Raw genomic sequence first — 13,443 nt, 5'->3', positions numbered from 1 at the left:
TTGACGAGCTCCTCCTAAGGACTTTGACCAAATGAGTCATGGTTAAAATTACAGATACTACACATATAGGCCATGATAAATTCTGAATTTTTTCTATGTCATAAAATGTGGGCGTGGCATGGCACCAAACTTTGCTCGGATCGTTTGTGGCCAATTTTTGGCGGAAAAAAGGGGTTGTAATTTGTCGGACTCCTCCTAGGGACTTCGACCAAATGTGTCGCAGTTAAAATGACAACCACTACACATATAGTCCATGATAAATTGTGAACATGTTTTTCCTATGCCATAAAATGTGGGTGTGGCATGGCGTGGCATGACTCTAAACTTTGCTTCGGTCGTTTGTGGCTAATTTTCGGTGAAAAAAAGGGGTCGGAATTTTACACGATCTCCTCTTAAGGACTTTGACCAAATGAGTCGGGGTTAGAAATGCATACACTTGGCATATAGGCCATGATAAATTGCAAAATGATTTTTCCTACGCCATAAAATGTGGGTGTGGATTTGGCGCCAAACTTTGCTCCGATCGTTTGTGCCGAAAAAAAGGGGTTGTAATTTGACGAGCTCCTCCTAGGGACTTTGACCGAATGAGTCGTGGTTAAAATTACAGATACTACACATTTAGACCATGATAAATTCTGAACACATTTTTTCTATGTCTTAAAATGTGGGCGTGGCATGGCGCCAAACTTTGCTCCAATCGTTTGTGGCCAATTTTTGGCGAAAAAAAGGGGTTGTAATTTGTCGGACTCCTCCTAGGGACTTCGACCAAATGAGTCGCAGTTAAAATGACAACCACTACACATATAGTCGATGATAAATTGTGAACATATTTTTCCTACACCATAAAATGTGGGCGTGGAATGGCGCCAATCTTTGCTCCGGTCGTTTGTGGCCAATTTTCTGTGAAAAAAAGGGGTCGTAATTTGACAAATTCCTTTTAAGACTATGACCAAATGAGTCGTGGTTAGAATTACATACACTTGACATATAGGCCATGATAATTTGCAAAATGATTTTTCTTACGCTATAAAATGTGGGCGTGGCATGGCGCTAAACTTTGCTCCGGTCGTTTGTGGCTAATTTTCGGTGAAAAAAAGGGGTCGTAATTTGACGAACTCCTCTAAAGGACTTTGACCAAATGAGTCGTGGTTAGAATTACATACACTTGACATACAGGCCATGATAAATTTCAAAATTATTTTTCCTACGCCATAAAATGTGGGCGTGGCATGGCGCCAAACTTTGCTCCGATCGTTTGTGGCCAATTCTTGGCGAAAAAAAGGGGTTGTAATTTGACGAGCTCCTCCTAAGGACTTTGACCAAATGAGTCGTGGTTAAAATTACGGATACTACACATATAGGCCATGATAAATTCAGAACAAATTTTTCCTATGTCATAAAATGTGGGCGTGGCATGGCACCAAACTTTGCTCGGATCGTTTGTGGCCAATTTTTGGCGGAAAAAAGGGGTTGTAATTTGTCGGACTCTTCCTAGGGACTTCGACCAAATGAGTCGCAGTTAAAATGACAACCACTACACATATAGTCGATGATAAATTGTGAACATATTTTTCCTATGCCATAAAATGTGGGTGTGGCATGGCGTGGCATGGCGCTAAACTTTGCTCCGGTCGTTTGTGGCTAATTTTTGGTGAAAAAAAGGGGTCGGAATTTGACGAACTCCTCTAAAGGACTTTGACCAAATGAGTCGTGGTTAGAAATACATACACTTGGCATATAGGCCATGATAAATTGCAAAATGATTTTTCCTACGCCATAAAATGTGGGCGTGGTATGGCGCCAAACTTTGCTCCGATCGTTTGTGGCCAGTTCTTGGCGAAAAAAAGGGGTTGTAATTTGACGACCTCCTCCTAGGGACTTTGACCGAATGAGTCGTGGTTAAAATTACAGATACTACACATATAGGCCATGATAAATTCTGAACACATTTTTTCTATGTCATAAAATGTGGGCTTGGCATGGCACCAAACTTTGCTCCGATCGTTTGTGGCCAATTTTTGGCGAAAAAAAGGGGTTGTAATTTGTCGAACTCCTCCTAGGGACTTCGACCAAATGAGTCGCAGTTAAAATGACAACCACTACACATATAGTCGATGATAAATTGTGAACATATTTTTCCTACACCATAAAATGTGGGCGTGGAATGGCGCCAATCTTTGCTCCGGTCGTTTGTGGCCAATTTTCGGTGAAAAAAAGGGGTCGTAATTTGACGAACTCCTCTTAAGGACTTTGACCAAATGAGTCGTGGTTAAAAATACATACACTTGGCATATAGGCCATGATAAATTTCAAAATTATTTTTACTACGCCATAAAATGTGGGCGTGGCATGGCGCCAAACTTTGCTCCGATCGTTTGTGGCCAGTTCTTGGCGAAAAAAAGGGGTTGTATTTGACGAGCTTCTCCTAGGGACTTTGACCGAATGAGTCGTGGTTAAAACTACAGATACTACACATATAGGCCATGATAAATTCTGAACACATTTTTTCTATGTCATAAAATGTGGGCGTGGCATGGCGCCAAACTTTGCTCCGAACGTTTGTGGCCAATTTTTGGCGAAAAAAAAGGGTTGTAATTTGTCGGACTCCTCCTAGGGACTTCGACCAAACGAGTCGCAGTTAAAATGACAACCACTACACATATAGTCCATGATAAATTGTGAACATATTTTTCCTATGCCATAAAATGTGGGTGTGGCATGACGTGGCATGGCTCTAAACTTTGCTTTGGTCGTTTGTGGCTAATTTTCGGTGAAAAAAAGGGGTCGGAATTTGACGAACTCCTCTTAAGGACTTTGACCAAATGAGTCGGGGTTAGAAATACATACACTTGGCATATAGGCCATGATAAATTGCAAAATGATTTTTCCTACGCCATAAAATGTGGGCGTGGCATGGCGCCAAACTTTGCTCCAATCGTTTGTGGCCAGTTCTTGGCGAAAAAAAGGGGTTGTAATTTGACGAGCTCCTCCTAAGGACTTTGACCAAATGAGTCATGGTTAAAATTACAGATACTACACATATAGGCCATGATAAATTCTGAATTTTTTCTATGTCATAAAATGTGGGCGTGGCATGGCACCAAACTTTGCTCGGATCGTTTGTGGCCAATTTTTGGCGAAAAAAAAGGGTTGTAATTTGTCGGACTCCTCCTAGGGACTTCGACCAAACGAGTCGTAGTTAAAATGACAACCACTACACATATAGTCGATGATAAATTGTGAACATATTTTTCCTACGCCATAAAATGTGGGCGTGGAATGGCGCCAAACTTTGCTCCGGTCGTTTGTGGCCAATTTTCGGTGAAAAAAAGGGGTCGTAATTTGACGAACTCCTCTAAAGGACTTTGACCAAATGAGTCGTGGTTAGAATTACATATACTTGACATATAGGCCATGGTAAATTTAAAAATTATTTTTCCTACGCCATAAAATGTGGGCGTGGCATGGCGCCAAACTTTGCTCCAATCGTTTGTGGCCAGTTCTTGGCGAAAAAAAGGGGTTGTAATTTGACGAGCTCCTCCTAAGGACTTTGACCAAATGAGTCATGGTTAAAATTACAGATACTACACATATAGGCCATGATAAATTCAGAATTTTTTCTATGTCATAAAATGTGGGCGTGGCATGGCACCAAACTTTGCTCGGATCGTTTGTGGCCAATTTTTGGCGGAAAAAAGGGGTTGTAATTTGTCGGACTCCTCCTAGGGACTTCGACCAAATGTGTCGCAGTTAAAATGACAACCACTACACATATAGTCCATGATAAATTGTGAACATGTTTTTCCTATGCCATAAAATGTGGGTGTGGCATGGCGTGGCATGACTCTAAACTTTGCTTCGGTCGTTTGTGGCTAATTTTCGGTGAAAAAAAGGGGTCGGAATTTTACACGAACTCCTCTTAAGGACTTTGACCAAATGAGTCGGGGTTAGAAATGCATACACTTGGCATATAGGCCATGATAAATTGCAAAATGATTTTTCCTACGCCATAAAATGTGGGCGTGGATTTGGCGCCAAACTTTGCTCCGATCGTTTGTGTCGAAAAAAAGGGGTTGTAATTTGACGAGCTCCTCCTAGGGACTTTGACCGAATGAGTCGTGGTTAAAATTACAGATACTACACATTTAGGCCATGATAAATTCAGAACACATTTTTTCTATGTCATAAAATGTGGGCGTGGCATGGCGCCAAACTTTGCTCCGATCGTTTGTGGCCAATTTTTGGCGAAAAAAAGGGGTTGTAATTTGTCGGACTCCTCCTAGGGACTTCGACCAAATGAGTCGCAGTTAAAATGACAACCACTACACATATAGTCGATGATAAATTGTGAACATATTTTTCCTACACCATAAAATGTGGGCGTGGAATGGCGCCAATCTTTGCTCCGGTCGTTTGTGGCCAATTTTCTGTGAAAAAAAGGGGTCGTAATTTGACGAATTCCTTTTAAGACTATGACCAAATGAGTCGTGGTTAGAATTACATACACTTGACATATAGGCCATGATAATTTGCAAAATGATTTTTCTTACGCTATAAAATGTGGGCGTGGCATGGCGCTAAACTTTGCTCCGGTCGTTTGTGGCTAATTTTCGGTGAAAAAAAGGGGTCGTAATTTGACGAACTCCTCTAAAGGACTTTGACCAAATGAGTCGTGGTTAGAATTACATACACTTGACATACAGGCCATGATAAATTTCAAAATTATTTTTCCCACGCCATAAAATGTGGGCGTGGCATGGCGCCAAACTTTGCTCCGATCATTTGTGGCCAATTCTTGGCGAAAAAAAGGGGTTGTAATTTGACGAGCTCCTCCTAAGGACTTTGACCAAATGAGTCGTGGTTAAAATTACGGATACTACACATATAGGCCATGATAAATTCAGAACAAATTTTTCCTATGTCATAAAATGTGGGCGTGGCATGGCACCAAACTTTGCTCGGATCGTTTGTGGCCAATTTTTGGCGGAAAAAAGGGGTTGTAATTTGTCGGACTCTTCCTAGGGACTTCGACCAAATGAGTCGCAGTTAAAATGACAACCACTACACATATAGTCGATGATAAATTGTGAACATATTTTTCCTATGCCATAAAATGTGGGTGTGGCATGGCGTGGCATGGCGCTAAACTTTGCTCCGGTCGTTTGTGGCTAATTTTTGGTGAAAAAAAGGGGTCGGAATTTGACGAACTCCTTTTAAGGACTTTGACCAAATGAATCGTGGTTACAAATACATACACTTGGCATATATGCCATGATAAATTGCAAAATGATTTTTCCTACGCCATAAAATGTGGGCGTGGTATGGCGCCAAATTTGCTCCGATCGTTTGTGGCCAGTTCTTGGCGAAAAAAAGGGGTTGTAATTTGACGAGCTCCTCCTAGGGACTTTGACCGAATGAGTCAAGGTTAAAATTACAGATACTACACGTATAGGCCATGATAAATTCTGAACACATTTTTTCTATGTCATAAAATGTGGGCGTGGCATGGCGCCAAACTTTGCTCCGATCGTTTGTGGCCAATTTTTGGCGAAAAAAAGGGGTTGTAATTTGTCGGACTCCTCCTAGGGACTTCGACCAAATGAGTCGTAGTTAAAATGACAACCACTACACATATAGTCGATGATAAATTGTGAACATATTTTTCCTACACCATAAAATGTGGGCGTGGAATGGCGCCAATCTTTGCTCCGGTTGTTTGTGGCCAATTTTCTGTGAAAAAAAGGGGTCGTAATTTGACAAATTCCTTTTAAGACTATGACCAAATGAGTCGTGGTTAGAATTACATACACTTGACATATAGGCCATGATAATTTGCAAAATGATTTTTCCTACGCTATAAAATGTGGGCGTGGCATGGCGCTAAACTTTGCTCCGGTCGTTTGTGGCAAATTTTCGGTGAAAAAAAGGGGTCGTAATTTGACGAACTCCTCTTAAGGACTTTGACCAAATGAGTCGTGGTTAGAATTACATACACTTGGCATATAGGCCATGATAAATTGCAAAATGATTTTTCCTACGCCATAAAATGTGGGCGTGGCATGGCGCCAAACTTTGCTCCGATCGTTTGTGGCCAGTTCTTGGCGAAAAAAAGGGGTTGTAATTTGACAAGCTCCTCTTAGGGACTTTGACCGAATGAGTCGTGGTTAAAACTACAGATACTACACATATAGGCCATGATAAATTCTGAACACATTTTTTCTATGTCATAAAATGTGGGCGTGGCATGGCGCCAAACTTTGCTCCGATCGTTTGTGGCCAATTTTTGGCGAAAACAAAGGGTTGTAATTTGTCGGACTCCTCCTAGGGACTTCGACCAAATGAGTCGCAGTTAAAATGACAACCACTACACATATAGTCGATGATAAATTGTGAACATATTTTTCCTACGCCATAAAATGTGGGCGTGGAATGGCGCCAAACTTTGCTCCGGTCGTTTGTGGCCAATTTTCGGTGAAAAAAAGGGGTCGTAATTTGACGAACTCCTCTAAAGGACTTTGACCAAATGAGTCTTGGTTAGAATTACATACACTTGACATATAGGCCATGATAAATTTCAAAATTATTTTTACTACGCCATAAAATGTGGGCGTGGCATGGGGCCAAACTTTGCTCCGATCGTTTGTGGCCAGTTCTTGGCGAAAAAAAGGGGTTGTAATTTGACGAGCTCCTCCTAAGGACTTTGACCAAATGAGTCGTGGTTAAAATTACGGATACTACACATATAGGCCATATAAATTCAGAACAAATTTTTCCTATTTCATAAAATGTGGGCGTGGCATGGCACCAAACTTTGCTCGGATCGTTTGTGGCCAATTCTTGGTGAAAAAAAGGGGTTGTAATTTGTCGGACTCCTCCTAGGGACTTTGACCAAATGAGTCGCAGTTAAAATGACAACCACTACACATATAGTCCATGATAAATTGTGAACATATTTTTCCTATGCCATAAAATGTGGGTGTGGCATGGCGTGGCATGGCGCTAAACTTTGCTCCGGTCGTTTGTGGCTAATTTTTGGTGAAAAAAACGGGTCATAATTTGACAAACTCCTCTTAAGGACTTTGACCAAATGAGTCGTGGTTAGAATTACATACTTTTGATATATAGGCCATGATATATTGCAAAAAGATTTTACCTACGCCATAAAATGTGGGCGTGGCATGGCGCCAAACTTTGCTCCGATCGTTTGTGGCCAGTTCTTGGCGAAAAAAAGGGGTTGTAATTTGACGAGCTCCTCCTAGGGACTTTGACCAAATGAGTCGTGGTTAAAATTACAGATAATACACATACAGGCCATGATAAATTCCGAACACATTTTTCCTACGTCATAAGTGGCATGGCACCAAACTTTGCTCTGGTCGTTCGTGGCCAATTTTCGGTGAAAAAAAGAAGTTGTAATTTGACGAACTCCTCCAAGGAACTTTGACCAAATGACTCGCGGTTAAAATGACAAATACTACACATATAGTCCATGATAATGTGTGAACATATTTTTCCTATGCCATAAAATGTGGGCGTGGCATGGCGCCAAACTTTGCTCTGGTCGTTTGTGGCCAATTTTCTGTGAAAAAAAGGGGTTGCAATTTGACAAACTCCTTCTAGGGACTTTGACCAAATGAGTCGTGGTTAGAATTACAAACACTTGACATATAGGCCATTAAAAATTGCAAAAAGATGTTTCCTATGCCATAAAATGTGGGTGTGGCATGGCGCCAAACTTTGCTGCGGTGCCTCACCACAAAACCAAACACCTTAATAACTCGGCTCCACTAACTCAGAACTGAAACATATTTTGTAGAAATGATGATGATGACACCCTGAAACGCCCGATGGGTCAGTACTTGTTCCTACCTACTCGTAGTGGGCGGAGCCTCGCGGCGAAAACTGCCCCACGCCATCACCGATCTAACTGTCATTTCTGCACTTGAGCTGATCAGAGACGATACGAAATGGATGGCTGATGATGAATTGCAAAAAATGGCAAAACGTTAATAACTCGGCTCCACAAGTTCAGGTCCTGATCCTCATTGCTGGAAATGATGGACAGTCTGACATGGCTTTATTCAATTTGAAATTTAATTTAGATAAGACATTTAATTAAATTTGATTTAGATTTATTGGGCCTAATCAGAGGAGGAAGCCCTTTTGAAATTGCTGTCTTTTTTCTTCTCTCCAATTGGACGCCTTTTTGCTTTAACATGCACGAAAAGTCCCCAAACTTTGCATGTCTCGGGAAGGACCCCGCAGTGCTCCATTATTATTCTCTCTGCTATCTCCCTGCTGGCTGAAGAAATACATGGTATCTCAAACAGGACACGCACTCCCTTCTTGTTGTTGATGTTTTTTTTAGGAAATCTGGCCCAAGTCAGCCAAAGTAGCGCAGGTCAAAGGTCATGTGCTACTCTCCTTTTGCAGCATCAAGATTGACATTTCTACCGAGCTACTGTTCGCTTTCTACTTCCTTGGAGGGATCAAGTCATTTGCAGTCATGGACTGGAGCATAGAGAGGTTTGCCCAAACAAAAGCTCTGGTGTTTGAGTCAAGCAGCTATTGATCAGGGGGGGAACAAGGGCTCCCCTGATTGCAATGCAGTCACTGTGGGGGGAAGCAGACGCTTGGCCTCAGCGGCCAGTTGAATTGGACGCTCATTCAACTTGGCAACCCGCACTTTGGCACTTGGCGATCACTCCAGCAGCACTGAGAGTGGACTCAGCCAAGTAATGTTGCAATTTTCAGTGCCAGCAAAGAAAAATGACTAAAAAAAAAACTTTCCAATGTAAGTTAAGTGTGGCTCTGCTTTTTCCAGAATTGCGCTAGCTTGATGCTAATATACATTGGCTTTGTTATTGACATGCTACATCAACACATTTACCGTATTTTCCGGACTATAAGGCACACTTAAAACCTTTTTTTTTTTTTCTCAAAACTCGACAGTGCGCCTTATAACCCGATGCGCCTAACACACGGAATAATTCTGGTTTTGCTTACCAACCTCGAAGCAATTTTATTTGGTATATGGTGTGACCAGTAGATGGCATTCAAACATAAGACATACATGTAGATTGCACTATGATGGCAATACGACTCAAGTAAACAACACCAACATTTTATATTTTCCATTGAAAATATAGAACATTACACATGGCACTCAAAAATCTATCAAAATGTTTTAGTACGACTTTGGTAAGCTATGAAGCCGCACCGCTTGATGGATTATCGGCACATTAAACATACGAGTATTATTATGGTGTGTGTACAAGGTAAGACATATTAGCTGGCGTTTTGTTTTGCAATATTATGCAAAAGCAACTTTTCTTACCTTCTGGTACCTGCTGATCTGTATTTGGAATCTGCATGAAAAATTGCGCGTATCCGCCTTTGTAGTCTACGCCGGCATCATAGTCGATAAGCTTCTTCTTTTTCTATATCTTCTTGTTATGGGACATTCACCCTATGCCGTTGCCATTTCTAATATAAAGTAGCGTTAAGTTGTTACTTATGTCCGTCAGTAAACTCGCCATGAAAGTGCTAAAACATACCGGTGTAGTGAGTTTACATAAATCACCCAAATAACTTTAGTTATTAGAGAGTTCCGGTCGGACGTTTTTTTCACCGGCCTTGTTGTTGTTTCCGGATGAGGAGATGCTGCTCCAATTATTGATTTAAGTAAAGTCTGAATGTCATTACAACAGTTAGCTCTATCTTTTGACACTTCTTCCACTCCCGTCCTTTCACGCTACACCGCTACAACAAAGATGACGGAGAAAAGACACTGCCGAAGGTGAGCAACCTAAAAAAGATCGCCCACAAAACAGCGCATCCGAAAGCGACTGTCAGAAAGCGGCTTGAAGATGATCTCTAAAACATCATCTATGCAACATTTTGACAAAAGAACCACCATTACATGTTATGTGGACCACAAGGAAGTGTTTTACATTTAGAAAAAAAAATATATAATATGTCTCCATTAATGCGCCCGGTGCGCCTTATATATGAAAAAAGATCGAAAATAGACCGTTCATCGGCAGTGCGCCTTATAATCCGGTGTGCCCTATGGTCCGGAAAATACGGTACATGGCAATTTTCATCACCTCCAAATCTGTAAATGAAAACTACAACTAAGATGCACAATACAATAAAACAGCAGCAGAGTAATAAAAACAATACTTACAGTATTAACTATGGCTGTCAAAGTTAACGCAATAATAACGCACTAATATTTCAATAACGGCACTAACAGCCAATTAACGCACACGCGTCCCTTTTGACCCTTGGCCCGTGCCGTAGCGGGGGAAACTTGGCGTCAGTTCACTAGTTCGTGATGATCCTCAAGTGGGAAAATGGCGAGCAGAAATGGACGAGGAAAAGGGTACATTTTGGAAGTATCAGGTTCAAAGCTTTGGTAACTTGTTTTCCCGGCAAGAAAGGACTATTTTTCGCCAAGAGACGAGACGACATCAATGCAGCAAACACCTGCTGGGTGCGTTGTTCAGAGGTGGGTGGTGCTTCACTTCCGTGTTCAGATTACGGTTAAGGTGCAGTGATAACATAACACTTAGATTACAGTTAAGGTGCAGTGATAACATGACATTTAGATTACAGTTAAGTTGCAGTGATAACATAACATTTAGATTGTTACTGTGACTGATTTAGTAAGATGACATAAAAGCTCAACATAAATGAAATACGGTTGGCAGGAAGTTGAAAGGGGACTTTCTTTTGTTGCAAACAGTCGATCTGACATCGGAACATGTCAAGACACTTTCTCAAACCAATCACACACTTTCCAGGCTTCAAAATAAAAGCACTACCCTATACATCGGGGTTAACTACATTAACAAAATAAAAACGTCTTACATTGTGATCATGCTTTGTCAAAGATGTTTTGTAATGTTAGTCTGGCTGAAATATTGTGTATATTATTTAATAACATGTTATGGTCGACGCCTCAATTACAAAATGATTAACAGGCTGAAAAATACATTTTGTTAAAAAATAAACAAGGTTAAAACATTGCATTCATTTGTACAATATGTAATTTACAGAATATCAGAGACATTTATCCAGGTAGAAATATCACAGATTACATTACCAAACATCTTTGAAAATCGAGGCATAATCGTAACAACCCACATTTTGTGTTATTAATGTATGAAACTATTATCTAAACATATAAGTGTAGCTCTTTTCCTCTGACTGCAAGTGCTCCTACAGCAGGAACACGAATTCCGTATTTCTACAATATACAAAATCTGGCAAGACACCGACGCACTGCAGGTAATTTTTTTTATTGTCATTAAAGCATGTTGTCCCTTTTTGTGTTGAGCTGTTTAAAAGGGCATAATGGGGAGAAAAAAACAGTTAATAATGCAAATTAATTGTCCATTCATGGTGTTAAAACCTAAAAATGATCTGTCCAGGGCACACTTATTAATGATGAAAAATTATATCTGTCTGTGAATAATCGTGGTTAGTTTTGAGTTAACAAAATTCTATTAATTATTATTAACTATTTTAATCGTTTGACAGCCGTAGTATTAACACGTTCGGGGTGCAACAAAAAACATGACAACAATTGACATAAATAGATTAAATGGGCATTCAAATGGTTTACCGTAAATGTTTGCTTTTTTTAAATTTTATTTAGGATTGCATTTGATTGAGAGGTTTGAGGGAAAAAAAGCACAACATTTTTTTTCATCTAAACATGTTTTTGACACTCATAACTTTTGCTTCCTTTAGCTACTCTAATGCTATTAAATGAAGTTTAACCAGAGGGTAAAACTTGGTGAAAAATAAGACACAATATAACCGTACAAATAGTTGAATTAGTTCAGGTCCTCTTAAATGCAGCTCATATACTGTAGTCTTTTATAGTAGTCATAGTTGTTTTGGGAGGTCAGGGCTCATGTCGATTTGCTCCTGCTACTTACTGCACTTTTTTATGTTTTCAGACTTTCCAGTTTGCATCTTAAATCCTCCTTGAGCAACATGGCTTTACGTTTCATCAGACTTTCAACACTTCCTGTCCGCAACCTTTCAAAACTCATCTTGGTGAACACCCTCGCTAACGAGGTGAAACTACACTTCAACCACTGTCCTTGGCTTTGACAGTTAGTTTGTTTACATCTTAACAGTTGTTTTTCTTACTACGATAGGGCAGAACAATCCTTGCCCAGGTACACCCTCCTGGTTTTGGAGTATACATATTTGGGGTTTTGGCACAAACCGTTGGACTAGATGTGACCAATCTAAGTCTAAGACTAGATGTGACCAATCTAAGTCCAAGAATAGATGTGACCAATCTAAGTCTAAGACTAGATGTGACCCTATAAGTCTAAGACTAGATGTGACCAATCTAAGTCCGAGACTAGATGTGACCAATCTAAGTCCGAGACTAGATGTGACCAATCTAAGTCTAAGACTAGATGTGACCAATCTAAGTCTAAGGCTCAATGTGACCAATCTAAGTCTAAGACTAGATGTGACCAATCTAAGTCTAAGACTAGATGTGACCAAAATAAATCTGAGACTAGATGTGACCAATATAAGTCTAAGACTTGATGTGATCAATCTAAGTCTAAGACTAGATGTGACCAATCTAAGTCTAAGACTAGATGTGACCAATCTAAGTATAATACTAGATGTGACCAAATCTAACTCTGAGACTAGATGTGACCAAACTAAGTCTATGACTAGATGTGACCAATCTAAGTCTAAGACTAGATGTGACCAATCTAAGTATGATACTAGATGTGACCAATCTAAGTCCAAGAATAGATGTGACCAATCTAAGTCTAAGACTAGATGTGACCCTCTAAGTCTAAGACTAGATGTGACCAATCTAAGTCCGAGACTAGATGTGACCAATCTAAGTCCGAGACTAGATGTGACCAATCTAAGTCTAAGACTAGATGTGACCAATCTAAGTCTAAGACTAGATGTGACCAATCTAAATCTGAGACTAGATGTGACCAATATAAGTCTAAGACTAGATGTGACCAATTTAAGTCTAAGACTAGATGTGACCAATCTAAGTCTAAGACTAGATGTGACCAAACTAAGTCTATGACTAGATGTGACCAATCTAAGTCTAATACTAGATGTGACCAATCTAAGTATAATACTAGATGTGACCAAATCTAACTCTGAGACTAGATGCGACCAATCTAAGTCTATGACTAGATGTGACCAATCTAAGTCTAAGACTAGATGTGACCAATCTAAGTATAGTACTAGATGTGACCAATCTAACTCTGACACTAGATGTGACCAATCTAAGTCTAAGACTAGATGTGACGAATCTAAGTCTATGACTAGATATGACCAACCTAAGTCTAAGACTCATTAAACACCATTTTAACAAATTGCTTTGAGGTCGGTAAGCAAAACCAGAATTATTCCATACATAAAGCGCTTGTAAGG

This window comes from Nerophis lumbriciformis, linkage group LG03, assembly GCF_033978685.3.
Source record: "Nerophis lumbriciformis linkage group LG03, RoL_Nlum_v2.1, whole genome shotgun sequence".
NCBI classification, from domain to species: domain Eukaryota; kingdom Metazoa; phylum Chordata; class Actinopteri; order Syngnathiformes; family Syngnathidae; genus Nerophis; species Nerophis lumbriciformis.
The sequence above is the reverse complement of the archived record's forward strand: the minus strand, read 5'-3'. Positions refer to the sequence as shown.